General features: G+C 31.6%; 1 pseudogene; it reads left to right on the top strand.

Annotated features, from left to right (window-relative positions):
* The first annotated feature begins 4,526 nt into the window (after positions 1-4,526).
* Positions 4,527-7,928, top strand: LOC120124655 (annotated as a pseudogene).
* The last annotated feature ends 6,429 nt before the right edge of the window (positions 7,929-14,357 follow it).

Raw genomic sequence — 14,357 nt, 5'->3', positions numbered from 1 at the left:
AATTAGTATAATATTTTTTTCAAATAATCATAATAAAAATAATATAATAAAAAATTTTATAACAAAGTTACCTTATAACGAATAATCGCACGAATTTCTGAATCAAATATAAGAAGATTGCCGAAATTATTTAATTTTTGAGAGAATTGTTGTATTAATTTATGTTGAGAGGAAGATGTGAGGAAGTTTATGGGGGAGAAGGGTATTTATAGCCGAGAAAAGTTACTATAATTATACAAGGTGCGGTACCTGCACCGCGCCTTACATAATTGTGTCAGATTTAAAGGTAAGGCATGGTCCCTACCCCTCGCTATAGCCCTACATGGCGTAAGGCGCCCCAGGGGTTGCGCTTTACACACTGTATCCATGTCAGCATAAGGCGTGCTTCAGGGGACGCCTTACCCCATGTGGCGCCATATCAGCTTAAAGCGCGCTGTAGGGGGTACGCCTTATTGCAAAGGGTGTTAGATCGGAAATATAGTATGAACGGTGCGTGACAGGGAAAAATAAAATCAATGGGTGATATATAGGGAAAAAGGCCTATGTAGCATGCTCGTTAGGTACAACTATGCTGAATTAAGCTCTGTTCATTAGGTACAATTATATCGAACCATGACTTGTAAAATGCATACCCTCGCACTACAAATTGTTGAAAAAAATATTTTTCCAGCTATATATATATATATATATATGTAGGAATGAATCCGAGAATGAACATTAAGAAGAGCAACAATTGGTGAAGTGAAAAAGATTTAGTGCTCATTTGGTGCGTTTTCTCTTTTATTCTGATTTGAGTAAATGTGAAATTATTTGTTTAAATTTGTCATTTTGTCTAAAATTATTTATTTAATATGTTAAAATTATTTTATAGATGACAAAAGATATAGAAGAGTTTTTTCAAGCCAAGTTGTTGAAAGAAATGGTGAAGTAAGTGTAAATAGATTTTATTTAAATTATTTTATGATTTATTATTATGTTAATATTATTTTTAGTTGTAACAAACCTTTATAGATTTATTATTGTTATTATGATTATAATATTTTTATATTATATAATATCATTTTATGATTTATGATCATAGTATAACTATTTATGTACATGTATTTTTTATTCTAAATATAAATTTTTAATTTGTAGAGAAAATGAGCAACAAAATTTTCATGATTATCCATTATAATAGACATATTGTGGAAAATGAGGTCGGAGTTGTTTTTCAGTATGAAAGACCTATAAACATGATGTTCAAAAGAGACATCATATTTGTAAAAATGAAGCACAAGATAAAATGAAAAATATGAGTTTCTGTGATGATTTGAAGTACAAGTTTATGGTATATTCCAATCCAGTTAGATATATTGTAGTACCAGTTAGGGGTTTTCAAAAATATCCGACCCGGTTGACCCGACCTATTGACCCGATGACCCGAACTAAAAAACACGGGTAATTAACTAAAAAAATTATCCAATCGAGCCAGGTATCCAACCCGACATTTCCTGGGTCGGGTCGAGTCACAAAATTACATTTTTTTCGATTACCCGAGTACCCGATTACATTTATTTATTTTTATATATAATAATATTACATATTTAATTATTAATAATTTTATATATTAAATTAAACTAATAAAATTAAAAAACCCACACAATGTATGTTTAATAATTAATATAATATTGTGTTTAATAATATAAGTTGTATTTTTTTTCTAAATTAATAATTCAAAATGATAAAATAGGGTACTAATTACCGATTATCGGGTACCTGCAACATCCGGGTCGAGACATGGTCCAACCAATCAACTACTGAAGACCTGGATACCCGGAACTTCGGTACCCGGATTTGAACACCCCTAGTACAGTTAAAGAAGATGATGTTATTGGAACCGTGATTGAATTAAACGAATCAACAAATGTTGCAGTTATTGTTATTGTTGAAGTGCATAATATATCTGATGTTCCTGAGTTATCAAGAAATGTGGCTGGAAATTCATCTCAAATGAATCTTTATCTTTTGCAATGTTATGATATTGATACTAGTACCAAAATTCTTCTGTGTCTTATGAGCTTTTTGCCTTGTAATCGTTGTGTAATTTTGATTTTTAACCTTCAAGGAATTCATTTCAGACAAAGTTTTCTTACTTGTGACGTTAATATGACAAATGACACACTCCACTCATCATTCATTTTGTTTCATAATGGATCAACTCAAATTGCATATGGTACACAAGAATCAAGAACAATTGTCTCATAAGCGCATAAGTATGGATATATTAAATTTATATACAAAGTATCGATCAACATAGATTAAGTATCGATATTTTATATTTCGAATTGCTTTCTTAAATAATTTGTCTAGATTCACGCATAATAAATATTGATACTTATCCAAAAAAAATTGATACTTTTGAATTAAAAAAACATGAAAATGAGAACGCTGCAAAGTATACAACTTTTCCACAAATACAGAGCATAAGTATCGATATAAATGATAAAGTATCAAACCTCATGACATATGTATGATATTTTAACTGTCGATCATTCATCAACTTGTTCAATATCTAAAAATATTGATCATCATCGCATAAGTATCGATATTTTAAATTTTGATATTTTTATCAGTTTTTTCAAATTTTAAAAGTATCGATCATTTCCGCATAAGTATCGATGTTTTAACTTTCGATCTTATCTTCAACTTTTTCAATATTTAAAATTATCAATATTAATATATTACGTATCAATATTTAAAATTTTGATTTTTTTTTTGCGCAACCATATTTCTTATATATGAAAACATTTTCATCTTTCAACTTATTTTCTTACAATTTTTAAAAGTATCGATCATTACCACATAAGTATCGATATTTTAACTTTCGATCTTATCTTCAACTTTTTTTTAATAGTTAAAAAGTATCGAATAATATATTAAGTCAATAATATATTAATTATTGATATTTAAAATTTTGATTTGTTTTTTTGCTCAACCGTATTTTTAATACATAAATAACATTTTCAGTTTTTTAACTTATTTTCTTTAAATTTTTAAAAGTATCGATCATTACCGCATAAGTATCGATATTTTAACTTTAGATCTTATCTTCAACTTTTTCAATATTTAAAAGTATCGATATAATATATTCAGATCGATATTTAAAATTTTGAACTGTTTTTTTTTGCGCAACCTATTTTATTAATAAAAATATTAACATAACTTATTACAACCTATTTCTATTCAAAACTATTACATTCTATGGCGCAACATATTTTATTAAAAAAAATATTAACATTACATTACAGATCACAACCTACTTTCTTAGTGAACCATAACATTATTGTGAGCAACCTATTTTATTAATAGAAATATCAACATTACAGTTTGCAACTTATTTTTTGTGAACCATGACATTATTGGCCGCAACCGTTTATTATGTATATTCATAACATTTTCATCTTTTAACTTATTTTCTTATCGTGAGAAAATTTAATGCCCCAATAGCTTAAACTCTGATAACATTTTAGGCGTAACCTATTTTATTATTAAAAAATATTAAGATTCCAAATTGTAATATGCTTTCTTAGTGAATCATGATATTCTTGGACTCAACCTATTTTATTAATAAAATATTAACATTTCAGCTTTTAACTTAATTCTTATAATGAGAAATCCAATGCTCTATCAATAAACTCAGATAACATTTATGCACAACCCATTTTATTATTAAAAATATTAAGATTCCATATCGCAACATGTTTTTAGTTAACCATGGCTTTCTTCGGCACAACCTATTTTATTAATAAAAATATTAACATTACAAATCACAACATATTTCTTAGTTAATCATGACATATTAGGCGAAACTGTATTTCTTATATATATTAATAACATTTTCAACTTTTAATTTATTTTCTTATCGGAGAATGTCTAAGGCTCCATCAACTTAAACTCTGGTAACCTTTTAGGCGCAACCTAAAATGATAATAGTATTATAATATTTACAGTTTATAACTCATTTTACTACCTGATAATATTTTAGTGCAACCTGTTATGTTATTCCGACTGTTAACTTTTCAGTTCTAATTTATAACATTATAGGTAGCGTCTTAACTTGTAACATTTTTTACCAATCACACGTTTATTAGCTTTATTTTAGGCGTTCACAACAGAACTTCCTAGAAAGTCGGTCGAAGTGCAAAGATCACACGTGGGAGTACCATCACATGTTGGCATAACCTTTTTTATTAATCTGAGATAAATACAATGTAATATATGTTAAAGATAACTCTCAAATATTTGTCATTGAACACTTATACTTCTGATATTTTTATTTTAAATCACAGACTTAAAAATAATAATAATTCTTTTACCATTAAAATCACTTTCTTAATTCATGTTGGCATAACTTCCCTTGTAAAAGGACCATTTTCTCTGTGAAATGCAAACCCTCCTTTTCGTTGGATTCTATATTCTAATAAATGGTGGAGACATAAGAGTAGAGTGCAGGTAATTTTAAGAGAGGCAGAGGGCACGGAATCATGGCTGGCTGGACAAACTCCACTGGATCTGAACTAAAGATTAACACGCACAAAGTAAGCCACCTCATATCATTGCCACCTTTTATATATATATATATATATATATATTTTGTTGCTGTGATTTCGTCCTAATTAATTCATACAGATCCGAATCAGACAACTAACTGTGCCCCTTTTATATTTAGTGAAATCCCGTTGTCCAATCAATATTCCCTCTTAATACTTTATCGATAAACTTGATCATTTCAAAATCCAACTGTTTTGGATTCAATGTAATCATTCCATTCATTAATTCAATGGGTAAGATATGCATTTCAGTGACGGGTACAATAATCACTTTAATATTAATAAGAAAAAGTATATAATAATAATGATGATTCGATGATAAATTACCATTAAAATAATTTAACCGTGATTTATCTTCAATAATTGTAAGCATCTATCAACATCTCTCTCAAGAATCAAAAGTCAATGATCAATAACCAATCGAAAACTGATATTAACATTGAGAACAAAAAAATATAAAAAAGTAAGGGCTGTTTGTTTGCCTCTTAATGGAACATTCAACGCTGAATGTTGAACCGTTCAATTCAGTGCATTTGTTTCACACATCTAATGATTAAGTGCTGACTGATTCAACAAAACAATGTGACCGATTCAACAAAACAGTGCTGAATGATTCAGCACAGAAGTACATTCTGAATGATTCAGAGTCATTATCAAATAACATGTCACATTCAGAGCTAATTCATACCGAGCCTCTGAATCATTCAACGTTAATCATTCTGAAGTAAATAAACAACCCCTAAAAGAAGGGTTACAAAAGAAAAAAAAGAGAAAGAACTACTATGTTTTTATATTTAATTTTTAAAAAGTTATATTTGCATGAAAATATTAATTTTAAAATTTTACAGGTCAATAATGTTTTGTGTGAAATGGTAAGGTGGAGATACCGAGACTTCAATGTTTATATTTGAGTTTCTATCACATATAAAATATGTATTAAATTTTTTCAATTTTATTATGGTTTAGAATTTAATACATATCACGAATCAAATTATTTAGTGTTAAAAAAATAGTTTTATTCCTAGAGGTCCTGAGTTCAAGCACCAATAATTATAGTGAGGTGATTGAGTGTTCATTATTAAATATTGAAAGTATGTAGAACAAATAACCTTAGTTTAATAAAAAAATTATCATGTGCATATGATTATATCTATAGTTTTAATAGATAAAAGGTGAAGATTTACGTAAATAATTGAATTAAAAATGAAATGATAAAAGTTTTATATGAATCCATCCTTCGTTGACATTAATTTCGAGTTTTAATTTATAGATTATCACTACCCTTCCGTTTTAAGGAAAATAATCCATCAAAACAACAACATATTATTGTCACAGTTCAACTAACTTTATATGCCGAACTTGAATCGTAATAAAATTTTATTACTTTCAAATATATCTTCTAAGGTTCGATTGAATGCACTTTTCGTAGAACATTATAAAATGTCGATGCTTTGTTTTTTTTTTTTTTTTGTGCGTGGATAATTGCTAGTTGATATCCAAAGCCAAAACAGAGAATCGCAAAATGGGCCGAAAAAGCAGCCTTCTTTACCACGCTATCAACTCTAACAGTAGTTGTCCATAGTAAAACGACTTCGTATTGAGCGGACACTGGGCCAACAGAAAGGTTAATCTTTAAGGCCCACTTATTGAAATTTATTTACTATTTCTAAAATAAAACATCAGAAGGGAAAATCATAGCTAATTGGCGAGAAACTTTTGAAGTGGTAAGCCGCCCTCTTCTTCCTCTCACTGCATTAGCATGAGTACTAACTACCAGTACTTATTGAGGTTGAATTAATTTCAATTTCATTTTAGTCTATTCCCCTCCCTGATTTTAGGGTTCCAAACATGTTCCTAGTAGCCAGTTCGACGGATTCACGCCTTCCCAGTTCGCTAACTCAACTCCGTTTCTTGCAAGAGTAAGTCGTCTCCATTCATCCATATATCTTCATAATTCGTACTTCCTATGTTCTGTTTGGCAATCGGAAAAATCTTGGCCGCATTATGTTGCGGCGCCGGCGGAAATAAAATAGATATAGTTGAGGAATTTTGAAATGTTGAATATTCGTTTGTAGTTGATCGATCTAATTTCACCTTTTTCCCTGTTTGGTGTTTAGCTGAGCCGTGATACGCTGGGATTGGTACCGGAGACGGTGAAGATGACAAGTGAAGCATCTCAATCTGGTGATGGGAAATCCAATTTCATAATTGACGGTGTTGATGTTCCAACGTACCGTTTCTCAAATCCTTTCACAGCTTCTCATTTGTATTTGTTTGTTTCGCATGAAAACAATCGTTGTGTTAAATCATGGCACCTATTGTTACAAATCTCGGCAGCTTAATTGAAGAGATTCTTTATAATCCACTTAGTTATTTGACCAGTTTATTTTTCTTTAATTTTTGGATCTTTTCGATTCAGGTTACGGTGGATTGGCATGGCGTATAACAAAATCTCAAGGTCCTCAGATATTCGTTTCCAACTGGATGATGGAACGGGCTAAATTGAATGTATAAGATAGTAACGTCGCAGATTCCGTTTGAATTCAATTCACATATGAATGTCATCCTATTGTTATTTAATTAATTTCCGTTGCATTAGTGGTACCATGGGTGTTTTTTGTTTCATCATTGCATTAAAAGAACAATATAGTATTTAGAGAAGCAATTTTGATCTGAACGATTTTTGTTTGAACCAGGATGACTGAAATGATTGACAAAGAGAAATGGATGCACTAGAGTAAGTTCTCTCCTTCATATAATTCAGTTAAGCATTTGTTGTTTCTAATTTGGAATGTCATTATATGCTTCTATATTATTATATTTGGTTACATACTTGAACTTTTTTGTGCAACAGAGACGGAACTTATGTTCGTGTTAATGGACACTTGCAAAGTTGTCAAGGCAAGAAGCAATTAAGTGCCTTCTCTATGAGGTATGGTTCCATAAATAAAATTTATTGTTTTCCAATAGATTTGTACAGTTGTGATCTCTTATTTATTGTTAACACACTCAATTTGTTGGTTGATGTGCTCCTTGCTTGAATATCATCTTACCAAGAATTTCATTGGCATCTGGTCCATGTAACGTGACAAAATTTTCATATAGAATCCTTTATGTGCTTTACAAGTTCAACTCCAATTAGCCAACCAAGAGCTGAAACTTGGATAAGATTGTTGTTTTATGCGTACTGTAAGTATTCATCCATTAATTTCTTCATTTTTGCTTTCTTTTTCCTCCTGTGCTAGGGATGCTATGGAGTTCCTCGAAAGGGAAGGTAAGGTTTACTCCTCAATTGATGATTATCACTACAAGGCTGTAGAAGGCCTCAAACTCTAAAGAGCATATCTTTGTAACTTAGCTTGGAACTGGGCGTTAAACTGGATCTAGTCACTGTAATAGGTGTTATTCATCATTGTTTCTTCTCCCTCCATCTTTTTTGGTAGTAAATGTGTGATCTATATACTGTTTGGATTGGATTATTTGTTTCATCTCGTAGAGTAGAATCTTTTAAAAGTTTACTTATTTATAAAAAAAAAAGGTAAAAATGCATTAGAGGTCTCTGTACTTTTTTAAAAATCAATATGGTCATCGTATTATTTTCTCTCAATGTGGCTTTCCAACTCAGAAAATAAGTCCAATGTGAACCTTGGGCCAATGTTTTTCGTCGTTAACCGTTACGATGCTGACGTGGAGATCCATGGTGTGACGTGGCGATCTAAGTGCTGATGTGACAGTTCACAGTGGTTGATAATTTGGCAGATAACAAGACAAATGAGTTAAATTGGTAATTCAAACATGACAGATTGACTGTCATGTCAATATGTAAACTGTCATGTCAGCATTGTAATGGTCAAATGAAGAAAAACGTTGATAAAAGAGCCACATTAGGTTTGTTTCTGAGTTAGAGAATTACATTGACAGAAAAAAAAATAATACAAGGATCACATTGATTTTTCAAGAGTACAGAGATCTTTTATGCTTTTTGCAAAAAAATAACATCATGAAATTGTGGAGTATATGATTCATCATGCTAACCATTATAATGTGAGTTTTGTAATGAAAACTAAATAATTAATAATGTTGAACGTTTGTTTCTTAATATAACTATATTTTACTTTTTTTAATGTTAAAGGAGGCGAGAACGCCATTGTAGAGCTTTATTAATCCTCAAGGGAAGAGGACCGAAGACGTCTCTATGAAATACATCAAGTAAAAGAATAAGAAAAGAATCGAATATAAAAATCGAGCCCTCCGTAGGGGTATTCATTATAGAAATGAAATCGGTCGCTGAATTAGCCTCTCAATAGATCTTCATGAAATTGACAGACCAAGACAGATTAGAGTATATATTATTACATTGAATATCAAACATGAGATATAGAGAGGAGAAAGTGAAGGTTTAAGACTTAAGATTTTAGAGGTTTAGGGTTTGAGATTTTCTTTTTTTTTAATTAGTTTTTTTTATTGGTGTGTTGCTTATCTATTTTCTTTTTCATATTTATTAATTGACGCGACATCAACTTTATTTTAGTTGCTAACTGTCGGTATTCTTTATTGTCTTTTTCTTCTCTATATCATATCTTTATTTTCTTTTATTTTTTGTTCTTCAATAAGTTTGATTGTGTTGCACATTTTCATATGCCTTTATGGCATGTTTTCTTATGCTTCTTGGCATATTTTTCGGTTCTTTGACCGTTTTTTCATTTATATTTTTTCTAAGAGTTGATTTGACATTGTCACAACTGATCAAGATGGTGTTTATTTAATATCTTGTTGATCTTTCCTGCTTTGGATCCTCATATTGGATTTGGATACCCAATTTGTATTCGTTGATAGCTTTTCACGTCGCTTGAGTCCGATTTGGTTTGTTGGTGGTCTTTCAATAGCTTGATCTTTTGTAGTTCGTTTGCCGATACGATCAGATTTGTTTGTATCCGCCTTTGTTAGAGTTTTTTGTTTAGATTTAATCTTTCCTTGTATGGTTCTTATGCGATATTAAGTTGTTAGTTTTATTTCAATAATTATAAAAAAAATTCCTAATTATGTGCTTAATTTATGATTGTGAGTATAAATCTTTACTGCAATTTGAAATATTTCATATTTTGAATAAAATTAATTACTTTTATTAAAAAAAGAGTGGAGAAGGTGAACCCTTGAGCGCTAAGTTACTTCGGAATATTAATAGGAAGGCACGTTGACGTGTTTTGTTTGTCCTGGTGTTAGTGTGAGTGTTCTTTTCTTCCTACTAAGCTAGAAAGATTTTTAAAGATGTCTATACTAACATATCCCTGCGTATGATCATATTAATAGAATCATACCATTCACAAAAAAAAAAGTAAAAAATATATTTGAGAATGTTGTACTTTTCTCAACCAAAAAAATTAATGTGGCTATCAAATTAGTTTTACATTAGAAAAAGTTTAATTTTGTCTCTGGCTAACGATTTTCATCATTGACCGTTATGATATTAATATGACACTTCATGATGCTGACATGATAATTTAATGTATTGATGTACAGTCCATATAGTTATTGAAGTGACGGATGACATGACAATCAGGTTAAATTAACTTTTTATTGAGTTCGGACGCTAAATAGTTTTCTTAAAGTTCATTGGCTTATTTTATTTTTTAAAAAATAAAAATATTTTAAATTTAAATTATAAAAATTTAAAAATAAATATAAAATATTAAAAATAAATATATATTATTATTTTTATCTCGAATTTAACCATAAATCCAAAATTCTAAACTCTACACAATTAAATATAAAAATATATATTAACCAGGTAAAGGCAATTTTCCTTTTCTTTAATCAAGTTTAATTAATTAATTATATATTATTTTAGTATTTTTTTAATTATGTAATTTCATACATAAATTTTAATTTTATAACTTTTAAATTTTATTTTTATATTAATTTATAATAATTAATTAATTAAATTTTATAAAAAAATAAAAAGATAGAGATAAAAAATGTGATAATAATATAAAAGGAAAGTTATGCAATATAAAATTTGCAATGATTTTAAAAAAAGTTGCATATGCTAAAATTATAAAGAGAGGATCAAAGCGATCGTTGGGTAAAGCTGTGATTCACAGTTTTTTCTCATGGTTATCGGTAATGTTCCTCCTCGCAAAGCTCTAGGCAAAACCCTACGCAACAACAATCGAAAATTCCTACAGGTAAACCTTCGAATAACCGACCTCTACCGACGGAATAACAGTAATCACAAAGAAATAACAAAAAGCAAATCGGTAGAAGTAATAACAGTGTTGAGCCAAGAAGGAGAGAATAATAACAAAGGAGGCAGACAAGAAACACAAGGAAGTGGACACAAGCAGAAACCAAAAAAATTAAACACACCTGAGGTTATAATGTCGATCAACTCCAAAGCACCGACAGTTACGTCGCACATGATACAAAAACAGGCCACCACTCAGCAGTAACAATTGAAGAACACATAGGGGCTAATCAAAGAACAAAACCAGCACAAGGCAAGAACAAATACGGGGGATACTCTCAGATGGGAACAAAAGCTAATACCAAAGACAAATTACACTCGCTCGACACCAAAGCCGATGCTAACCGAATGGCTCCAAGCCAAAGATAGCCAAGGGTATGACACGGTAACAATTAAAGGAAATACTAAATTAATGGTACAAAATAAAAGGAAGGATAATCCAGAGATATATTCAAGTAGTGTGGTAACGAAAACCACCAACACACTTTAAGATGAACAACCAAGAGGCATCGATTGAAGTTAAGGTGCAGGAATCTACGGCTATCCCAACGAACCAGAATGAGTTGGATCCTCTCTCCAACACTCAAAATGATTAATTTTCTATTCTGGAATTGTCAAGGGGCAGCTAGCCCGAAATTTCGAAGACACTTCAAAGAGTTCTGTAGGCTACATAAACCAAAAATGGTCGCATTGCTCGAAACAAGAACCAGTGAGGATAACGTTGACAAAATTATTCTAAATTTAGACTATATCCAAATTTGTTTCAAGTGGAGGCTTCAGGACTTAGTGGAGGAATTTGGATACTGTGGGAAGATACAATACAAGTGGAGATAATAAAAATCTCGTCACAGTTTGTACACGGTCGAGCAAGAGAGGAAGGAACATCGCAATGGGTTTTCTTCACAGCAGTATATGCCAGCCCAAATATATCCAAACACATCCAAACACATCGAGGTATGGGAATTACTTTCAAATCTGAATACAGGAAATAACGAAGCTTGGTTATCGGGCGAAGATTTTAACGCTACCTTACGTCGAGAGGAAAGCACGGGAGGAGCAGTGCGAGGTCTTGGAGGAAGCAAACTTTTACAAGACTTTATATGCGATTCAGAACTTATGGAAGCAGAATATAAGGGGAGCGACTTCACATGGAAAAGTGGAAAACTATGGAACAGACTAGATCGTTGCCTTTTCAATAAATGATGGGCCAATTTATGTCCAATGTCGCTTGTTAAACATTTTGATAGAATAGGATCCGACCATTGCCCTTTGTTGTTTCACGAGCCAATATTGAGCAGACAAACATTAGATAGACCATTTCGATTTATTGCCATCATTTACAGAACTGGTTCGTGAGAATTGGGATGAATCAAATGTTGCGGAAAACGACTATCGGATAGAGCAAAATCGCAACTGATAATTTGAGAAAATAAAAATGAAGATAAAAGAGACATAAAATTTACGTTAAAAACCCATAATATATGGTAAAAATCACGGGCAACGGTAGAATAATTTCACTATGAAAAAATAGGAATTACAACTTTTATCGATCTACCAAGGAAAAAACAATGATAATTCTCTTTTGATAAAAAAGAGAAAACAACTCTCAAGAAACTCTCTAAATTCTCTAGTATTGGGAAAAAGCTAGAATGATTTGGGATGATTTTGAAGCTAAATGAGTTAGGGTATTTATAGTTGAAGCTTAAGGACTAATTTTGTAAATACCCTAAAGTACAATGACTAAATTGAGTAATTTACCCTTGCACATTTTCAACAATTACAACCCCTTTTTGACTTATTATTTTCGATGGATTTAATTCCACCTTTCGGTGGATTTTAATTTTCAACAATCTCCCATTTGAAGATTTGATTGGAACAATCATATCTTCACACCATTCTTTCTACCTTGTACCTTTATGTTGCTTACGTCTCTGACAGGCCACAAGAGGATCGACACTAAGTAAATTTATCGGTATTGATCACCTTCGTCATTAAATCTGTTATGTTGTCTTTGGTATGGATTTTCTGCATATATATCGTCCATTCTTCCACCTTTTCACGAATGAAGTGGTACTGAACTCGTATGTGCTTTGTCCTTGAATGAAATGATGGATTCCTTGCTAGATGCAAGGCGCTTTGACTGTCACAAAACAAAGAGACATACTCTTGATTGTGCTCAAGCTCCTCCAATAGCATCTTTAACCAAATTACTTCTTTACTGGCTTTTGTAGCTGCTACATATTCTGCCTCTGTTGTGGATGTAGTCACAACTGACTGCAATTTTGAAACCCAGCTTACAGCTCCACTAGCAATTTTGAACACATATCCTGTAGTAGATTTGCTTTTATCCAAATCCTCTGCATAGTCAGAATCTACATACCCATTGATTAGTAAGTTTGATCCTCCGTAACATAATGCAACATTTGAGGCCCCTTTGATGTATCTCAGGGTCATCTTTACTGTATTCCAATGCTCTTTGCCTGGATTCGCCATGTACCGACTAACCACTCCTACTGCTTGTGCAACGTCTGGTCTTGTGCAAATCAAAGCGAACATTAAACTTCCAACTACTGATGCATACGGTACTCGAGACATCTCCATCCTCTCTTTTTCACTGCTAGAACTCATACTGGAGGATAATTTGAAGTTAATAAGAAGAGGGGTAGAAATCGGCTTATAATCTTGCATGTTGAATCTTGACAAGATCTTCTTCAAGCAATTCTTTTGTGAAAGCCAAATCTTCCTATTACTTCTATCTCGGTGAATTTGTATCCCTAGAATCTTGTTTGCTGATCCCAAGTCCTTCATTTCAAATTCCCTAGCCAGTTGTGCCTTCAATTCTTCAATATGATCTTTGTTGGGTCCTGCAACCAACATGTCATCCACATACAACAACAATATAACAAAATCGTTATCACTAAACCTCTTGAAATAAACACAAGGGTCTGTATTACGTCTGTTGTATCCAAGGCACATAATGAAGGAATCAAGTCTCTTATACCAACACCTCGACGCCTGCTTTAGACCGTACAAAGATTTGTTCAACCTGCAAACCAAGTTCTTCTTTTCTTTTTCTTCAAAATCTTCAGGGTGGAGCATGTAAATCTCTTCCTCAAGATTTCCACGAAGAAAAGTTGTTTTAACATCTAGCTGGTCTAGATATAAATTCAATGTAGCACACATTGCCAAGACTACTCGAACTGTTGTTAGTCGAACCACAAGAGAAAATATTTCATTGAAATCAATACATTCTTTTTGAGCATATCCTTTGACCACCATTTTTGCACGATACCTCTCAACTTGATCGTCACCATTTCGCTTGATTTTAAAAACCCATTTGTTAACAATTGGCTTCTTTACTTGTGGTAGTGGCATAAGGTTCCATGTATTATTTTTATAAGGGATTCAATTTCTTCTTGCATCGCCATCATCCACAGTGAAGCATCTGAGCTATTTATTGCCTCCTGGTATGTTGATGGCTCACTGTCCTCTGTTAAAAGGCAGTATGCAATATTTCCTTC

This window comes from Hibiscus syriacus, unplaced genomic scaffold, assembly GCF_006381635.1.
Source record: "Hibiscus syriacus cultivar Baekdansim isolate YM2019G1 unplaced genomic scaffold, ASM638163v2 tig00110422_pilon, whole genome shotgun sequence".
Lineage (NCBI taxonomy): Eukaryota > Viridiplantae > Streptophyta > Magnoliopsida > Malvales > Malvaceae > Hibiscus > Hibiscus syriacus.
The sequence above is the reverse complement of the archived record's forward strand: the minus strand, read 5'-3'. Positions and strand labels throughout refer to the sequence as shown.